At 34.3% G+C, this 18,719-nt stretch overlaps 1 long non-coding RNA gene across 1 annotated transcript in view; it reads left to right on the top strand.

Moving 5' to 3' along the window:
• The window catches only part of LOC103105178 (uncharacterized), a 33,613-nt gene that overhangs the window by 5,489 nt on the left and 9,405 nt on the right, over window positions 1-18,719 (top strand). The window contains exons 2-4 of the long non-coding RNA XR_461802.3: window positions 12,328-12,586; window positions 14,124-16,222; window positions 17,167-17,254. This is a non-coding gene — a long non-coding RNA (uncharacterized LOC103105178). The remainder of the gene's footprint in view (window positions 1-12,327; window positions 12,587-14,123; window positions 16,223-17,166; window positions 17,255-18,719) is intronic.

Below are 18,719 nucleotides of genomic sequence, written 5' to 3'. Positions count from 1 at the left end.
TGAGATGTTTTGGAAATATATAGAAATCCTAATGACTTATGTGAGTTTATTTTGTATCCTGCAAATTTGCTAAAGTTATTGATTATTTCCACTAGCTTTTTAGTTGATTCTCTAGGATTCTATAATTAGACCATCATATCTTCTACAGAGTGATAACTTGGTCTTCTCATTGCCTAAATTAATAACCTCAATTTCTTTTTCTTCTCTAATTGCTACTGCTAGTGTTTCTAGTACAATGTTAAATAATGAAGGTGATAATTGGCATCCTTGTTTGACTCCTGTTCTTTTTGGGAATGTATCTAGTTTATCCCCATTGCAGATGATGTTTGCTGATGGTTTTAGATATGTACTATTTATTTTTTTAGGAAAGGCCCTTCTATTCAATACTTTCTAGTGTTTTCAATCAGAATGAGTTTTTTTTTTCCTGAGAGGCTTTTACTTTACCTATTGAGATAATTATGTGATTATTGTTGGTTTGCTTTTTGATATTGTCAATTATGTGGACGATTTTCCTAATATTGAACTCTCCTTGCATTCCTGGTATAAATATCCACCTGATTATAATGAATAATCCTTGTGATCACTTGCTGGAGTCTTTTTGCTATTATTCTATTTAAGATTTTTTTGCATCTATTTTCATTTAGAAGATTGGTCTATAGTTTTCTTTCTCTGTTTTTGACCTGCTTGGCTTTGGAATTAGTACCATATTTGTGTCATAAAAGGAATTTGGTAGAATTCTTTCTTTGTTTATTCTGTCATAGTTCGTATAGTATTGGACTTAGTTGTTCTTTAAATGTTTGATAGAATTCACGTGTGAATCCATCAGTCCCTGGAGATTTTTTCTTAGGGAGGTTTAGCTTCTCTCAGGGGTAGGTCTTTTATGGTCTTAGTCTTAAGCTTCATTTTCAAGGAAGAAAGTATCTATACTAATGAAACTGCAATTCTTCTGAAGTGTTTAAGTAGGACAGGGAAAGAATTATTATGTCCTTTTTTATAGATAAGGAATTTAAGGCATGAAAATCATTTGTGGATTGTACAAGTTTTCTCTGTGATCTAGCTTTAAAAACAGATTTCCTTGCTGTTTTAGTCAGTAATCTGAAACTTATGCTTAACAATAAAAACTCCCCACTTTTCTGTCTGTGAGTTGGCATTATGAGTATATATGTATTTTCTAAAGTTATCAAATATCTCATTAATTAAACATTTTGCATATTCTTTATTTTTTTCTCACTCAGTCTAATGTTAGACTACTTGATAATTCATAGGTTCATTTTTCAGCCATTTACTTTTCTTGCCCCTTGGTGCAGTCATTTGTTATTCCTGCTTCCACCATATTTGGCATTTTGCTGCCACCTTGCATTTCCAGCCAAGAGTTTCAGAAGAAAGAAAATCTATATATTTGACTTAATTTGAAGTAAATCTAATGGAAAGGTGGCTGTGGGAGAGAGGCAATGTAATTTCATGGAAAGCAATGTGAGTCAGAAGGCCTGGGTTCTGGGTTGTTCTCTCCATCCTTCATGTAGTGGGAAAAATGGTGGATTTCCCAAATTTCAACTCTGCCCCTTATTAACTTTTATGACTTTGAGCAAGTTGTTTAACCTCTCTGTGTCTCAACTTCTTCATCTAGAAAAATAGAGGGTTGATCAAGATAACTTTTAATGTTACATCCAGCTTCCCTTCTATGAACCTATGAAGTAACTAGTTGTTTGAGTTTGGCATTTCAATTCCATGGACCATAATCCCCCCTCCTCTGTAAACTAATGGTGCTTGAATATATCATTTCTAAGACCTTTTATAACCAAATTCTGTTCCTATTTTGGGACAAAATGAGTTTTATATATTATTAATGAACCCTATCATAATAACCCCATTCTCCATTATAAAGTGTAATTGACAATTGACTTAAATTTATTGTTTTCTTTCAATCATTTGTCACTCCAAAGCCAAGTTTCATATATGTAAGAGAACCGGTATTGTCATAATTAAATAGTTAAGTTGGCAACATGCAGAATGCAAAGTAAATTAAGGAGCACTTGACAATAGGGACCATTTTCCCAATTCAAGAAACACAGTATGAGGCAAGCAAATTAAATCTCTTGCATTAACTCATTAATAAATAATTGAGTATACTTCAGAATTTATTTATTTTTTTGTCAGTGTGATTCTAAGTATCCTAATAGTCAAGCATCTTTTATATCTGTTTAAATTACACAACTTATATTTAAATGAGACTATTCTGCCAAGAAACCTAAAATAAGTCAAAGCATGATTCAGGCATTATAATGGCATTTGCAGAATCACAGAATCTCACACTTGGAATAGTTAGTGCTTACCATTTACATGGGGCTTTAAGTTTTGTAAAGAACTTTACAAATACCATCTCATTTATCCTCATGTAACCCTGGGAGATTGATTCTGTTATTATCCCTGTTTTACAGATGAGAAAATTGAGTCAGAAATTAAATGACTTATCTAAAAATCACATAGCTAGTAAGTATCTGAGGCTGGATTTGAACTTAGGTCTCCTTGATTCCAGATTCCACTTTTTATTCACCATGCCACCTGAAGAGACCTTTAAGATAATGCATTTCAAACAATACCAGAAGTTAACTACTCTCTACTACACGCCTGATGAGGAGTTATTTAGCCTGTGTTTGCAGAGGTTCAATGAGATAGAATCCACTCCTTACTGAGTTAGCTCATGCATTCCATGATCAGATAGTTTTAATTGCCAAGAAGCTTGTTTTTCTTCTTTATATTAAGTTGAAATCTTCTCTACAATTTTTATCCATTGCTATTAGTGCTGCCCCCTCTGTCAGAGCAAATATAAACCTCTCTGACATAAACCTTTTCGAATATCTGAAGTCAGGCATCATTACCCCCTAATAATCCTCTCTGCTCCAGGCTATATACATCAATCACTGCTTGTATGGTGTGGGTTTCAGTCCCTCTGCCATTTTGGTTGCTCTCTAAATATGCTCTTTTTTTTAGTGTTCTTTCTAAAACATCAAACCTGGAACTATATATTCTAGAATTAATTTACTGAGAACAATCAGAGTCCAGAATAATTGTCACTTCATTCTAGCACACCATATTTCTGTTAATGCAGCCCAAGCTTGCATGAACACATGAAGAGTACATATCATCCTGAGGCAATGTGGTGTGCAGTACATGGTGAAGTAGTCATGCCCAGGAATAACAGGAAAAGCTTTTGTTTGTGACATGTACTAGTCAAATCATTCACCATTCAGTGCCCTAGAGAAGTCTAGGAGACTATAAAAGTGTCATTCCGAGTACTTTAGGAAAGAAGCTGCTGGAAAAAGATTAAAATGTAATTGAAGGGGCAGGTAGGTGGCTCAGTGGCTAGATGGGTAGACCTGGAGATGAGAGGTCTTGGGTTCAAATTTGACCTGATGCTTGCTAGCCAAGTCAGTTAACCTGAATTGTTTAGCCCTTACTACTCTTCTACTGTGGAACCAATACTCAGTATAGATTTTCTCTTAATTTCTACCTCCTGGACAAAAGTGACTAAAAATCCTCAACCTGTTAACCCTATCCCTCAATTCAAGACTCTATTCTATTATTCTTCAATTTAGAAGTATTTTAAGATTAGGGAAACCCTAAACCCTCAAACTTCCCCTTTTCCTAAATAAACCCCTTTGTTTTAACCATCCAAAGAGAGAGTTATCTATTAGACTATTAGGAAACTCATTCAGTTGTCTTCCAGTGTCACCAACTGAAGAAACCAACTGACCAGGGGGAGGGAGAAGGGAGGAAGAAAATGGAGGGGGGAGGAAAAGGGAGGAGGATGGCAATTCTGATCTCTCAATCACCATAACCCTTAAATCAATTACCTAATACAGTATCTAGCAAGTATCTTACAAGAAGTTGATACTTAATAAATATTTGTTAAATTTAATTGATAAATTAAAAAAAAAACATGCCAGGTATTTTTCTATATCACTGCTCAAAATATTGACCAGAGAAAAATATTCAAAAAAGAATTGTCCTTCCCAATTAATATTGATCTATTCATCATTATTCTTTTAGCTTAATCATTCAGCCAGTTTCATACCTATATATTGCTTCTGGAGACTGTAGATCAAATTTGCTCTCATACCCTTACTAGCTGTGTGACCATAACCTTCTGTTTGTTTCCTCAATAGTAAAATGAGAATAACCAAAACATCTACTTCCCATTTTCATTGTGAAGATAAAATAATTTTATATACCTTAAAGTGCTATATCAATGCTATAAGTCATCTTCATCATCATCATCTCTATCCAACTCTACTCTAACCTGCTGCAAAACAATGTTTTTATTCATTCTTTGTTGATCCACATAGTGACTATTTCAAACATTTCTCTCTTCACCTATTCTATATTAATTCTCTTGCTTCCTTTCAGCTTTGCTGAAAATTATTTTTATCTGGTCCACAAGAATAGCATCAGATATTTGGTGTGATTCATAGCTAGAATCTAGGTATATGAAATTTATGTCTTTTCCTTAATCTATAGATATAATTAACATCATCTTGAAAATAATTTATTGTGTTAAGTTAGAAAGTTGAGATTTGAACTCAGATTCTCTGACCACAAATTCAATAGGTGAAGAGAAAAAGTATTTATATACTACCTACTATGTGCCAAGGATTGCACTAATCTCTTTACAAATGCTATCTTATTTGAGATAATATTTTTACCCTATATCCCTTTATTCTGTGTCCTTTGTTCATTATCCATAATTTCTCACATCATCAACAATGGCTTGATAATCAAATCATCACATTTTGCCATTACCTTTGAATATATTCTATCCAATTGATGAAAACTTATTGAGGGCAGCTAAGTACCCTCTTCCCACCTCTTCACTTATCTTAATGGATTTTAATTAATCATTTTCCCTTAGATCTTTTAGAGTCCTAAGTGTTTTACTTAGTAAAAAAAAAGTAGCAAAATAATTCTAGTTGAGTGGTCAGAAGATACACTGATTTAGTTCACTGTCTCTAACTAAATTATCATAATTTTCTGATATTGGTCTTAAGTGATGGATGACTAGATTATTTCTGCCACACTCAAGAGGTTTTCTTGGCTTCTTTGGCATCATCCTCTTTCTCATGATTACTATACTGTCGATACCCTTTCCTTGACCTCCCCCCTCCCAAGGAATTAATTGTTGCACTCAACTCTTCCTTCAGCTTCTTTCCTTCCTTGAGAATATGGATAATTTGGCAAGAATATAAAGCCCACTCACTCTTGAATTATAATTTAAAATGGAAACTTGATTTTGAAGGTCATTTAAATTATTTGATTGCTTGGTAATCTGAGTCAAAGAGATCAGAACCATGTGTGTAATGGCTAGTTATTCTTTTGCAAAAAAAAAAATCACTACTTCATTAACAATACCACCTGGTATTAGAAGTATTTAGTCCACCCACACCATAAGAACAAGAAATACAAGCTGGATTTGTGTGGTTAATTAGTTCTATATATCACGCTGATTATCAAACTCAGCCTATGAAAAACTACCCATGGTATCCTCTCATTTCCAATAATTAATGTCTTCCCCAGATGATCTCCCAAACTCCTACCTTCTTCATTACTGTGTATCACAATTACTATCTTATACTTAATCATTTACTATCTCCACCTATATTCTTATGTATAGTTTACACATAGTTAAATTGCCAAGAATACAAAGCCCACAGTGTATATACTATTTATACAGTTTATACAGTTTAATTATGTTATAACACTGTGTACTCTTTTTTTGTCCTTCTAAACTGTTTCACTGTTCGCCAGGACTTCTGTTCTATTATCAATGAGCCCCCTGTTAATGTCCAACTTTGCTTTGAATATTGCTTTCTTCCTTTCACTTTGTGGAAATTTACTTGTCTCCTAATAGCATCAGTTCTCTTATATTCCTCCACAATGGAGACTGTTGCTCCTAATCCCACTCTTTCTTAAAAGATCCAGGAGGAAGGGTTGATGAATTGATTGTCACTTTGGGACCACTGTTTGCCATTATTCAATACGATGCAAACTCCTTTTTGGAAGTGTGTGTGTGTGTGTGTGTGTGTGTGTGTGTGTGTGTGTGTGACTCCATCTAACATGAACTTTCTGAAGATCATTTCTATCTCTTAAAACTTTTCTGGATCTTCAACTTCCTGTATTTTTCTATCCTGAACATTTTTTTCTTGTCCCAGGGTTTCTCCTCTAGTTCTGGACCTTCTCTTATTCTGGGCCCATTTCTCTTCTCTCTTTATACCGTTTTACTTAATCTCACCTGTTCATGTGGTTTCAGTTAGCATCTTCTTAACCAGCCCTAATTCCTCTCATGACCTCCACACTTACACCTCCACCTCCCTATTAGAAATCCCCAAATGGATGCTTATAGATTTTTCAAGTTCAAATATTCAAAGTTATCTCTTCCTCCTCTCCCAATTGTCTCTTTCAAAATTCTTTGTTGTGTATGGAGGGTATCACTATCTTCCTAGGCACTCAGGATGGAAGGCCAAGTGTCATCCTCAGCATCTCACTTCCATATCCAATATTTTGCCAAGTCCTATAGATTTCGCCTCCATAAAATGACTTGCAAATGCTCCCTTCTCTGATGTTGCCACCATTTGGTTGCTGTCTCTCTTCATCTCATGCCTGAAGTATTGCTATAGTATGCTGACTGGTCTCAACCCTCAAGTATCTCTCTTCACCCCAGGTCGTCTTCCACTCAGCTCTCAAATTAATTTTCCTAAGGTGCATATCTAACCATGTTACTTCTCACTCAATCAACTTGGGTGGCTCCCTGTAATGTCTCCTCTCTCTAATCTATCCTTCACATAGTTGTCAAAATAATCAATAAATGGGCATTTGTTGTGTGCCAAGCACTAGAGATATAGGCAGTTAGGTGGTGCAGTAGATGGAGGGTCAGGCCTGGGTTCAGGAAGATTTGAGTTCAAATCTGGTCTTAGACACTTACTAGCATGTGCGACCCTTGGCAAGTCACTTTACTCTGTTTATATCAGTTTTAGAATGAACTATCAAATGAGCTGGAGAAGAGAATGGCAAACTTGTCCACTGTTTTTGTCAAGAAAACTCCAAATGGGGTCAGAAGGATTTGGACATGACTGAAAAACAAATTGCAAAAAACAGTAACAAAGAATAATTGGAGATGCAAAATGAAAAAGTCTCTGCCCTCAAAGTGCTTACAGTCTATAGAATGAGACAACATCTATAAGTATTTTGTATCCATTTGTCTACCAAAATCATTCTTACTCTGTGCCATTCTAAATGGAAATAGAATGACTAGCTCCCCTCCTTAGATACTCTTATAACAGCAAAAAATTGAAAATACATTTTCTTCACTCATTACAAAAGGTAGCACCAGTCTTCCTTTCCCTCTTCCAAGGCTCCAGTCTCCAAGTCTTTCAATTATATTTATCATAGTGACTCAGTAGATGATCCAGGTTCGCATGCACCATTTATACAATTTACTATTTCCCAAACAATCGACCATACTTTCTTGGTTATTTTAGAAGCTGATTAAACTGAGGCTCTTAGTAGAGTATCAAAGAGGCATTCCACAATTCAAAGCTAAAGTGGCACAGCTCCTGACATATAATAAGTGTACAATAAATATTTGATCATGTATTGACTGGAGAGACAATATCATCAACTGTGAAGTCCTGAAACAGTCAATCAGGGAGCATCAAACTGAATTCTGTTACAGCAACTATTTTGGGTGGACACAGATGAAGAATGGATGACTGATGGATAATACAGCAACTATTATGTACTGAACTAAAATAGGGTAATCATAATCTGGAGGAAATGCTTTAGGGATCCCCCTAAGCAACCTTGAGCAATGGAACACAGCTGAAGAGGTTTAAGAAACAACCCTGGGGGACACACCAGCCTCCTACCTCCCTAATGAATGGATGAAATTTAGAGAAAAGCTTGCTCAGAAAAGATAGCACAAGAAGAATTATAGAGATGATTTCAAGAAGAAATTAATGGCCAATAGATATAATAAGCCATTAGGGGAATCTACGAATATGTGGCAGGGCTATTTTTAATTTTTTATGTAGTCCTACTGGCAAAGCTGTACCTAGAATATTTTACTGAGGGTGGATATGTGCATGTAGGGGGAGACAATTGTAAATAGCACCAAGAGAGAAAGCTACAAAGTCAACAATTAATGCAATGGTTTTAGTTAGCTTTTACCTCCACTGTACTGTAAACTGCAGTGTGACTTCTTAGAGGAAACCATAAAATTTTTTGCTGAGGTTATTTTAGAGTAAGAAAAAATTAAGAGTTTGGAAAATTGACCAAAAATGTTAATAAGATGCATCTTGATAATGACATTTAACATATGCGTGGCCCTTGGGTAGTACCTTAACCTCTTTGTTTCACAGGTTTCTGATTATACAGCAAGAGGGTTTTAAACAGTGTTGCTATCATCTGATTCTCCAGCTTAAAGAAGTTTTAAGATGCAATTCAATAGTATTTGTTATTTCAGAAGTTACCACATGTGTTCTATGATCTCCACACAAATATCAATTCCCATGTCTAATGAAAACCATTTAAAAATATTGTCTAACATTTACTTGCTATCTCACTTGAGGCCCTCTGAATAGAGGTGAAAATAATATTTACTTCTCATTCCTGCCTTGCACTAAGCTCAGCTGGCATCACTCAAAACTTGAGGCAATTACTGAGGGAGACTGCATTATACTTGGTACCAACAAGATCACTAAAGGAGCAGGGGTCTCATAGGAGATATCCTTGATAGCAAATCAACAAACTAAGATTTTACTATAGTTGTTGTTTTTCCATAAAGTCTTTAGCTTAATGCTAAATATTCTTAAAATATTAATTAAGCACCTTTTTTCCAGGGCTGTGATAAGTCAGTGCTATTAAATACACGACCCCAAATGCTTACAAGTATAACCTGAACAAGATTAAAATGCAATTGGGAAATAATAAAAGAAATGGAATATCTTTTTGTCAGGTGATGCTTTCTATGGTATGGGGAGGTTAGGGAGAGGCTAACATACATGGGAGTAAATTCCATTAAAAATAAAAATAAAACATAAAACCCCAACCCTCAAATATATGGAAATACAATAAAATATGGATATTATTCTATTTTAAAACTAAACCAACATGCAGCTTGCAGGAATGTTTGTATAAGGATTGGTGGTCCCCATTTCATTTTGACTTTGACACTCCAGTGCTAGCCAAGGAGGTAGAACCCAAAAGATGTTAATTACTGAAATCAACCCTAGTCTTTTCTGAAGAGTCTCATGGAGGGTACACCCTCCATAGAGATCCTTCACAACATTTTAATTAATCTGGGTCCAAGCCATGACAAAAAGGCATTTACAACTATGGTTTAAATTTCTTTTAGGATAGTTTTCTCCTTTGTAGAATTTCTAAGATGTGATCTCTATATGAAGCCTTTGAAACAAACTAAAAGGTAAATTTTAACAATAGGAAGATGTTTGTCACTGATTTACATGACATCAAACAAACAGATTTGGTGTAGTAAGTAAAAGAATAGCTGCACGATTTTCCACACACTCAGGTGTTTCTCTTCACTCAAAGGAACTGTTTTTAGAGCTCAGGAATCAGGATGTCTACCACACTGACAGTTTTCTAACCAGAAGCATAAATGACAGTCTATATCCCCCTAAGAAAGAAATACATAATATTATATTGCTTTGGGATTTCACTGGAAAGAATCACTTGAATTTCCTTTAGCAATGAAAAAAAGGAGGTACCACTTCCTTATGAAAACTTTTGGACATGTGCCTGTTTTCTAAGCCACTTTCCTTTGTAGAATTGACATTCCAACTCTAGGAACCTCAGGAAATATTTTCATAAGCAATTGTGTTAAATTTTCAAGTAGAATTTTCCATGGAAGGACTCAAGATAAGGATGTGGTTATTATTAGGTGTTAATCAGAAAAGAGGAAATGGTTTGGACACTTGTCACATTCGTGGTCCCAGAGCAACCCCAATCAAGTGCTTTCCTAAATGGAAATTATCAGTTACAAAAAACAAAATGAAGTGATTGCTTAGAAAACTACAAATTGGGGTTGCTTGGTGATATATCATTATTACATATCAGAGATTAAAAGTCTGATGTTTTTTGGGTGAATTCAAAAAGTCTAAGTTTCAACCAAATATATTATATATAAAGAGATAAGGCTGATAACAGATGAGAACTTGTGGCTCTTGACTACTAGCTGTTCTATTAACAAGACATTTCAGCTCCAATCATTTTCTCTTTCTGTACTCCATGTCTGAAATGTTCTCTCTCCTCTTCTCTGAGTAGTGATCTCCCTGGTGTCCTTAAGTCTCAACTAAAACCTTACATGAAGTATGGCTCATCTATTAATGCCAGTGCCTTCCCTATGTGTTTTGTTGTTCAGTCATTGTCGTGTCTGACTTTTCATGACCCGAAGAAATAGAACTATCCATGTTTTTGCTTTTGTTGTTGTTTTTGTTTTGGCAAGGGTACTTTAGTAGTTTGCCATTTCCTCCCCATTGAATCCAATGGATGTTTTCATCAGATAATCAGAGGTTAAATGACTTCCCCAATGTTATATAGCTGGGAAGTATCTGAGGCTGGATTTGAATTCAGATCTTCCTGATTCCAGGTCCAGGACTCATAACCACTGAGTCACACCTTCCTCTTCCTTCTGTCACTGGTCTCCTATTTATTCTATATAAAAGTTTCTTTGTGAATACTTTTTTACTTATTGTCTACTCTATAGATTATAAACTCCTGCAGAACAGACTAACTTTTATTCTTTTTCTGTCCATAGCACTTAGCACAGTGTCTGGCATACAGTAGACTTTTAATAAATGTTTATTGTTTAATTGCTTATTAATCAACAGAAAATGTATTAAAAATAAAAAAAAACTCTTTCCTTTGAGACCTACATTTAAAATTCATTTATATATAATTTCATATTTTGTGATTATATTATTAATGTCCTTATACTATTCAATGCCTTTGAGTTTCCTTTTCCCAACTATATGCTTCTCTTGCAAAGGAATTACCTTGTTTTTAACTCTGTTGTAGTTTCTACCTCTTTATCAATAATTCATCAACCATTTGTTAGACATTTTCCATGTGACAGACAATGAGGATAACAAGAAAAGATGGAAAACAGTTTTCTCTGATGAGGTGCTCATATAACAACAGCATTCTACAAAAGTGAAAGGATTTAATAAAGCTAGATTAATTTGGGAAGGATTTGTAGAGGGAATTTTTAGAGTGGAGTGATAGCAAGAAAAAAAAATTGAGGGGCACAAATTAGGTAGGAAGTAAAATCAGTTTGAGGGGAAGAGACAGAACGTTAAGTGCTAAATAGAAAGTCCAAGATGTACTTTCAGATCAAAGTACAACAAGATGGAAGGATGGTACTTAGAATAATATTTGTCAAGTATTTAGCTTAGTGCCATAGAAGGCACTATGTAAGTGCTTATTCTTTTCCCTACTTCCCCTTTGAGGACAAGAAATAAGTTTAGCAGTCTGGAAAAGAAAAGCTGTGAGTGTGGACATATATAGCAGGAGATGAATGAATGGAAAAAAAAATTAAACACTAATTTGCACAGCATTATATTAAGTACCAGGAATACAAATTAGAGCAAGCCAAACAACCCCCATCCTCAAATAGCATCTAAAGGTGAAATAGCATATAAGGATGGAGAAGAAGATGGTGTATGTGCTTATACAACAATCTGATTTAAAAGTGACCAAGAGGTGATGCAGATCCCTGGCTCCAGGCAAGATACAGTGTGTAAGCTCATCTATCAGAGCCCAGTAAAGTAAAGACAAAATACTGCCTATTGTGAAAAGATAATGAGAATGTAGGATTTTGTATATACTGAGGCAGTAAGTAATTGGAAGTCAGAATTTTAGCATTTGAATGGATTTTGAAGGTTTTTTTTTTTTTTAAACCCTTACCTTCCGTCTTGGAGTCAATACTGTGTATTGGCTCCAAGGCAGAAGAGTGGTAAGGGCTAGGCAATGGGGGTCAAGTGACTTGCCCAGGGTCACACAGCTGGAAAGTCGCTGAAGCCAGATTTGAACCTAGGACCTCCCATCCCTAGGACTGGTTCTCAATCCACTGAGCTACCCAGCTGCCCCCTTTTGAAGGGTTTTTAAGGCAAATTATCTAATTCATAATTATCACGCATGACAAGTGGCTAAATACTTTATTCTAAGGATGTGAATTTATCTATGAGATTGCACATTTCATTTCTACATTGAATCAATATTTATTTTCTTGGAATTTTACGTTTTTGTGTTCTCCAGAGTTACTCAGAAAAAATCTATGCAATATCCAAATGCCAGTCCTTGAAATATTTGAAGTTTTAAGACAAAGTAGCAAAGCTAGCATCATTGATATCCCTGAGATTTAGAAGATTGGAATGGTTGCTGCTGAAATAATCAAGAGGTTGCGGTTTATACTTGATAAGATGGATAAATGAGGAATACTGAAGGACATCAAGATATTTATCAGGCTTGAACTATCTACTTCTTGAACGAAGTATTAAGCAACAGGAATGAAAAGGTATAATTCTACAAAATTCTTGTTAGATAAACTGACAGAATATTTATATTGATTTATATGGAGGAAAAGAAATCTAGGAGAAGGGATCAGTTAAAAGAAACACAGATCAGGAAGAGATCTCAGAATTTGTCTAGTCCAATCCATAATTGAAAAAGAATCCCTTTTTCTGTCTTCCCTATAAAGTGGTCATTAAGCGTACATTGGAAGACTTCCAGTGAGAGAATATCCACCACTTTCCCAAATTATTTTCCTTTTAGAAACTCTAAATGTTGGTAGTTTTTGTTTTCATTGAACCAAAATATACCTTACTTCAACATCTTTCCATTATCCCCAGTATTACCATGTAGAATCAAACAAAATATATGTATTGCTTCTCCCATATGTCATTCCTTCAGATACTTAAGAATAGCTCACAGGATCCTCTCTACTTTTCTCCTTTTTCAGGCAAAATATTCCCAGTTCTTTCAATTTAAAAAAAAAAATTATTACTCAATTTCAGGTCAAAGCCTTAAGACAAATGTCAAATGGTTATATAATAACATCTGTACTATTTGTATTAGTATTGTATACTAATAACATATTAACATATATTTGAAACATTGACCATCAGTTATACCCTGCAATCATATTTTTAATTACCAATGTTATCATTGATTGATCTTTCTGAAGTCAGCAAATTATATGTAATTTGTTTGAAATAGGAGGAAAAAATGATTCCTGACTTTCAAAGATTTGCCACCTAAATTCATAAGCCCTGGGGTATTAAGAAAAGAGAGTAATTAACCAAAATTAACATGAGGCATATAGATATTTCAGATTCAGGCATCTAAAGGGAAATGCAATGAAGGGCGTAGTCATAGAATTTAAGTAGAAGATTTCCTAAAGAAGAAGATCCAGAAAATAGAGGTTGAAGTAGGGAATAAGCTATCTTAATCTAAGTTTTCCTAACTGGCTTTGTTTCCTTTCCCTAAAAGAGGATTTCACTGAAATATCAAGAAAAAAATGAGAAAAATTATTGAAACATATATCCAAAAGAACTGCCAAATTTATTCTTGCTAAAAAAGATAGTGAAATTCAACACATAATAAATACATCGTCAGTCCACTACATTATAGAAATCATTATATATTATATCATAAAACTAGATATAATCTTGTAATGAGTTGATTCACCAATTCATAGAATGACTGAGAGGACAACCATAGATGACCTAATTCTGTTGATTAACAATAACATAAATTAAAACAGAAACAAGGTTATTGTAAGAAAATTGTATTTTTGATATCATGAGGAAAAACAAGTTTCAAGTGATTAGTGTTTGTATTAGAAAAATAAAAAGTTGCTTCTTATAGATGACTGACATTTATATATTTCTATAGGAGAAATAGAATCCTTGGGTATATGGAATATTTTGTTTAAGGTTAATCTGTAACATTTGAGGGAAATTCTATCTTTATAGATATGAATTGAATTGGTAAGCATCATGAAAGTTGTGTAAATTGAATATTTTAAATGAAATATTTCACTTTACCCCCAGCTTTGGTTACTGGAGGAAGATTGGTTTTATTTTGAAAAAAAAGAAGGAAGATGAATTGAAGATGGCAGAAAGGAATCCTGATATCTGTCAAGAACTTTGGAGGGGAAAAAATGCTCCATATAGAATTCATAATGGAAGAGAAGAAAGCAAGGAATTGTCTAATATTTATTTTTTATTTGGAGAAAGATTTCAGAACTTTGGATACATAGGTTTCCATGGCCTAAAATTCTGCAGTAGAATGTTAACTCCGGAGAGGTGGCAAAGAAAGAAAGAACATATGAAATCACAAAGAAGAATTATTTTATCTAAAAGGACTAGGGAGCATTGAACAAATAGTTGGATGTGAACACGTAGGGAGCTCTTTGACATAAATAAAAAAAAAAAGCTGGCTATAGAAAATAGAAAGGCAGGGACTAGAAAATGAAAACAAGCATGTGATAGTCCTATAAGAATTGTGTCAGGAATGCTAATGCCCAGAGGCTGATAAGAAAAGCAACATATTACCAAAAAGACTTAGTTTTGATTAGTATTATCAGTGAATAGAGGAGGATCAAAGATAAAAATAACTAACATTTTTGAAGTTCCTTAAGATTGCAAAATTGTTTGCAAATATCTCATTTATTTTCACAACAATCTTATGGGAGGTAGATTTTTTTATTTCCATCTTACAGATGAAACTGAGACAGACAAAAGATAAGTGGCTTTCCTAAGGTTTCACAGCTACTAAATATCTGAGGCTAAATTTGAACTCACATAATTCTGACTCCACATTTACAATCTTATTTTCTGTACCACCCACTGCTTGGATGTATGGGAAAATATTAATACTTGTAGAAGAGAAGTCGGCTTCTTAATATCTGTTTTTATTTTCTTTGTCAAAAAGTATAATCTTTAGGCAAGAAAAACAGAATAAAATAATAAGTAGGGAGTTGATACCCAAGTTAAGGAAAGAATAAGTAAGGGAACAACCAGTTGTTCTTGATTATTTAAAGTACAGAGACACATAGACAAAATGCATCCTAGGGTACTGAAAAAAATGCCATGCTATGATAACTTCAACACTGTCAATGAATTCCGAAAAGTCATAGAAGTCTGAAGAGTTAGCTCAGAATTAATAGAGAAGAATAAATATACTCCTCATTTTCAAAAAAGAGAAGATAAAAGAGTTAGCACACTAGGGACCAGGAACTTCACTTTGACTTCGTATTCTGGAACACATTATTAAAGGGATAGTTAGTGAAAATCTAGAAAAAGGAAGTGGTATAAAATACTGGAATAAAAAATGGCTCCACAAAGAATGAGGCATGGCAGAATTATCTCATTAATTTATCAATTACAAGATTAAAAAAAAAACTTGTCCTTCAAAATAAGAAAAAAAAAATTAAACCCAGGGGGGAAAAAAACACCAAATCTAATATAAAATAGTTTCTTAGTAGGTCATACAGATTCTAAGACAGATTTGATAGTGTAATGATAATCAGAAGATCTGTCAGCTATTAGAAGCTGGGGATAATGCTTTCCCATAGACAACTGCTTGGCTGAAAATGATCTGGACATTTTAGTGACTAGTGAAATTAATAAGAGTCAACAGTTTGACTTGGTAGCTGAGAAAGGTAATATGTTGTTAAGGTATATTAAAAAATAGTGTTTGGTATTAAGGCAATAGTACTATTATTCTCTGACCTGGCCCAACATCTGGAATAATGTATACATTTTTGGTGCCATATTTTCAAAAGGGCATATAGGAACTGGAGACTCTACTCAATGGTGATTGACTACAGACATAACATATCATATAATATAAATCATAACACAAGATAACATATTGAAGGAATTTGAACATTCTTGTGCCTGCAGAAGAGAATGGTGGTAAGGAATCATGAGAATTATCTTCAAATATATGGAAGAAGGGTTGGGTTTTTCTGTTTCCATTTAGAGAGCAGAACTAGGAGCAAAGCGTGGACATCTGACAAATTTTTGCTTGGAGTAATGTAAACTTCCTAAGTGAACTGTCTGAAGGGAAAATGGACTGTCTTGATCAATGGTGGGTTTCTCCCCACTTGAAATCATCAAGCAAAAGATGAATGACATTTTCCCAGGTATGTTATAGAGTGGAAATTTGTTGACATATAGTTTAGACAAGATGATCTCTGATTTCTTCTCTCATAACTCTGAGATTCTGTGATTGAAATATATTGTGTTACATTTCCATTATAATCCCAGATCTTTCAGAGTCAAAAGAAGGTGGCATGTAAACAAAATTGTCTGTATGCAGCGTGGTATCAAGGAAAACTTGAATTCAAGATTAGGAACTTCTTAGATGACATCTGTGACTGGAAATGAGATAAACTATGCTTATAGTAAAAAAAATGAAAGATTATATGTAGACAATCTATATGTTTTATGACTACCTTTGAGATATATATTAAAAAAAAAACAAGCAAAAGGAGTCATGAGTCAGCATGTTAGACCCTCCATAGAGAATCTAGTATAAAAGATGAATAAAAGCTATAAAGAATAAAAGGCACCGAGAAACTATTATTCTTGTCAACATATGGAATTCTTTTACCATTGAATTATTGGATCATTTAAAATAAAGGAGGGGAGCTGCTATTTAAGAGAATCTTTTGATGCTTTAAAACCATTGGAGTAAATTAATCTATAAATTTTGTAAATATGAATCACCTTTTAAAACATGACCATTTTTTGCAATATCAGAATATTTTCAACATAATGCTATGTATTTAGTATTCATTAATATTCTTTACCACTCTGAAAACTATAATTCTTTACTGAGTACTATGAACTTTAGATTTACTCCACCCTGCTAGTCTAACAAAACACGAATGTCTACACCCTACCTAAGGATTAAGTGTTGAGAAGGATGGTCTATGAAAGACATGTGCTAGCAAATGATAAATCAGAAACAACTGACAGACCCCTGGACTATCTTAAGTCAAGCTTAAGCTACCATTGGTACATGTGAGACTCAGGAAGTGATATAAAAAAAGGTCTATATATTTCATGTCACTTCCTCTTTCAGGTCTAATTTGGTGGAGAGGTGGCTGGTGGCAGTGGTGCTGGGCATCTTGGCATCTTGGCGTGGCTACAGCTATTGTCCGGGTTTGGAGGTGAGCATCCTTGATACAATACTGGGAGAAGCTTAGTAGCGTTGTTCAGGTGAGGTGTCTTCCCTGAGCTCTCTCAGAGTTTAGGCTGATTCCTTTTTTTTTCCTTTACCTTACCTAAAAATACCATCCTCCTAGGAGGCCCCTCATCTCGGAGGAGGCCTTGTGGCTGGAAGGTCTCTGAACTCCCCTTGGCTCAGGCTAGGCCAGAGAAACCATATACCCTTTTCCCTCTCTCTTCTTCTTAATTCCTTCCCTCTATATTAATTAAATCACCATAAAATTCCCAAACTGACTTGAGTATTTTCATTGGGATTTGAATTAATCCCTGGCGACCAACTAAATTTATATTTCCTTCAAAAACCCCTAAATTTATCACTTTTAGTCCTTTGTGCCCAGCTCCATGATAGCTATTTATGGCAGATAAAAACAAATAGTTTCTTAGGTAAATAAGTGTGGTTTTTTTTTTAAAATAGAGTATTAGACTCTGCATTAAAAAGACCTAAATTCAAATTCTGCCCCCAAAACTTATTAACCATATGATTCTGGGCAAGACACTTAACTATGACTCACTATGACACTATGACTCAGTTTCTCCATATGTAAAATAGAAATAATAATAAATAAATATTCATTATGCAATTTCTACATGTCAAGAATTGTCTTAGGTATGGGAATAAAGAGGAAAGATTATAAAACAGTCCCTGTTCTCAGGTGGTTCTTATTCTTATAGGTGAGACAACATATGAGAAAAATACTGAATATAGAGAAAGTAATTTATAAGTGATGGCATGAGAAGTTCAATGTATTAGTATTCCTGGTGGAGGTTGCTCTTGAGGCTACTATTAAAATAAGCTATGGATTATATGAGTTAGAAGTTGGGAGAGAAAGTATTCTAGTCACTGAAAACAGCTAGTGAAGAGAACTGTATTTAGGTGAAATATTACCTTAAAAGAACAACAAATATACCAATATGTCAAAATTGTATAGAAGGGAGTAGAATGTAAGAAGATTAGAAAAGTAAGAAGGTGTCAGATATTAAAGAGCTTTAGGTGCCAAACAAAAGACTGTTTCTGGAAGCAATAGGAAGCCACTAGGATTTATTAAGTCAGGGATTAGAAGGACAATCACTTTAGCAATCAGTTGGAGAATAGATTAGTGGGGAGAAACTTTGAGACAGGGAGATTAATTAAAAAGAATTGGCAGAAGTCCAAAAAATAGATGATTAAGGATTGAAGGTGGGTGTTGATCCTATGAATAGAAAAAGGGGAATATATATGAGAGATTTTATAGAGACAAAAATGAAAAGATTTTACAACTGAGTCCTTATGTGGGATGAGCAAGAGAGTGATAGGACATGACAATGAACCTGAAAAATTAGGTTATTGGAAAGATGATTATTCCTTTGATTATAAGCAAGTTCAGAAAAAGAGATAGTGGGGAGAGAAAGAAAAGGATCTGTTGACTT

The sequence above is a fragment of the Monodelphis domestica genome, chromosome 2 (assembly GCF_027887165.1).
Source record: "Monodelphis domestica isolate mMonDom1 chromosome 2, mMonDom1.pri, whole genome shotgun sequence".
NCBI lineage: Eukaryota > Metazoa > Chordata > Mammalia > Didelphimorphia > Didelphidae > Monodelphis > Monodelphis domestica.
Note: the sequence above shows the minus strand (reverse complement) of the source record. Positions and strands in the feature narration are given on the sequence as shown.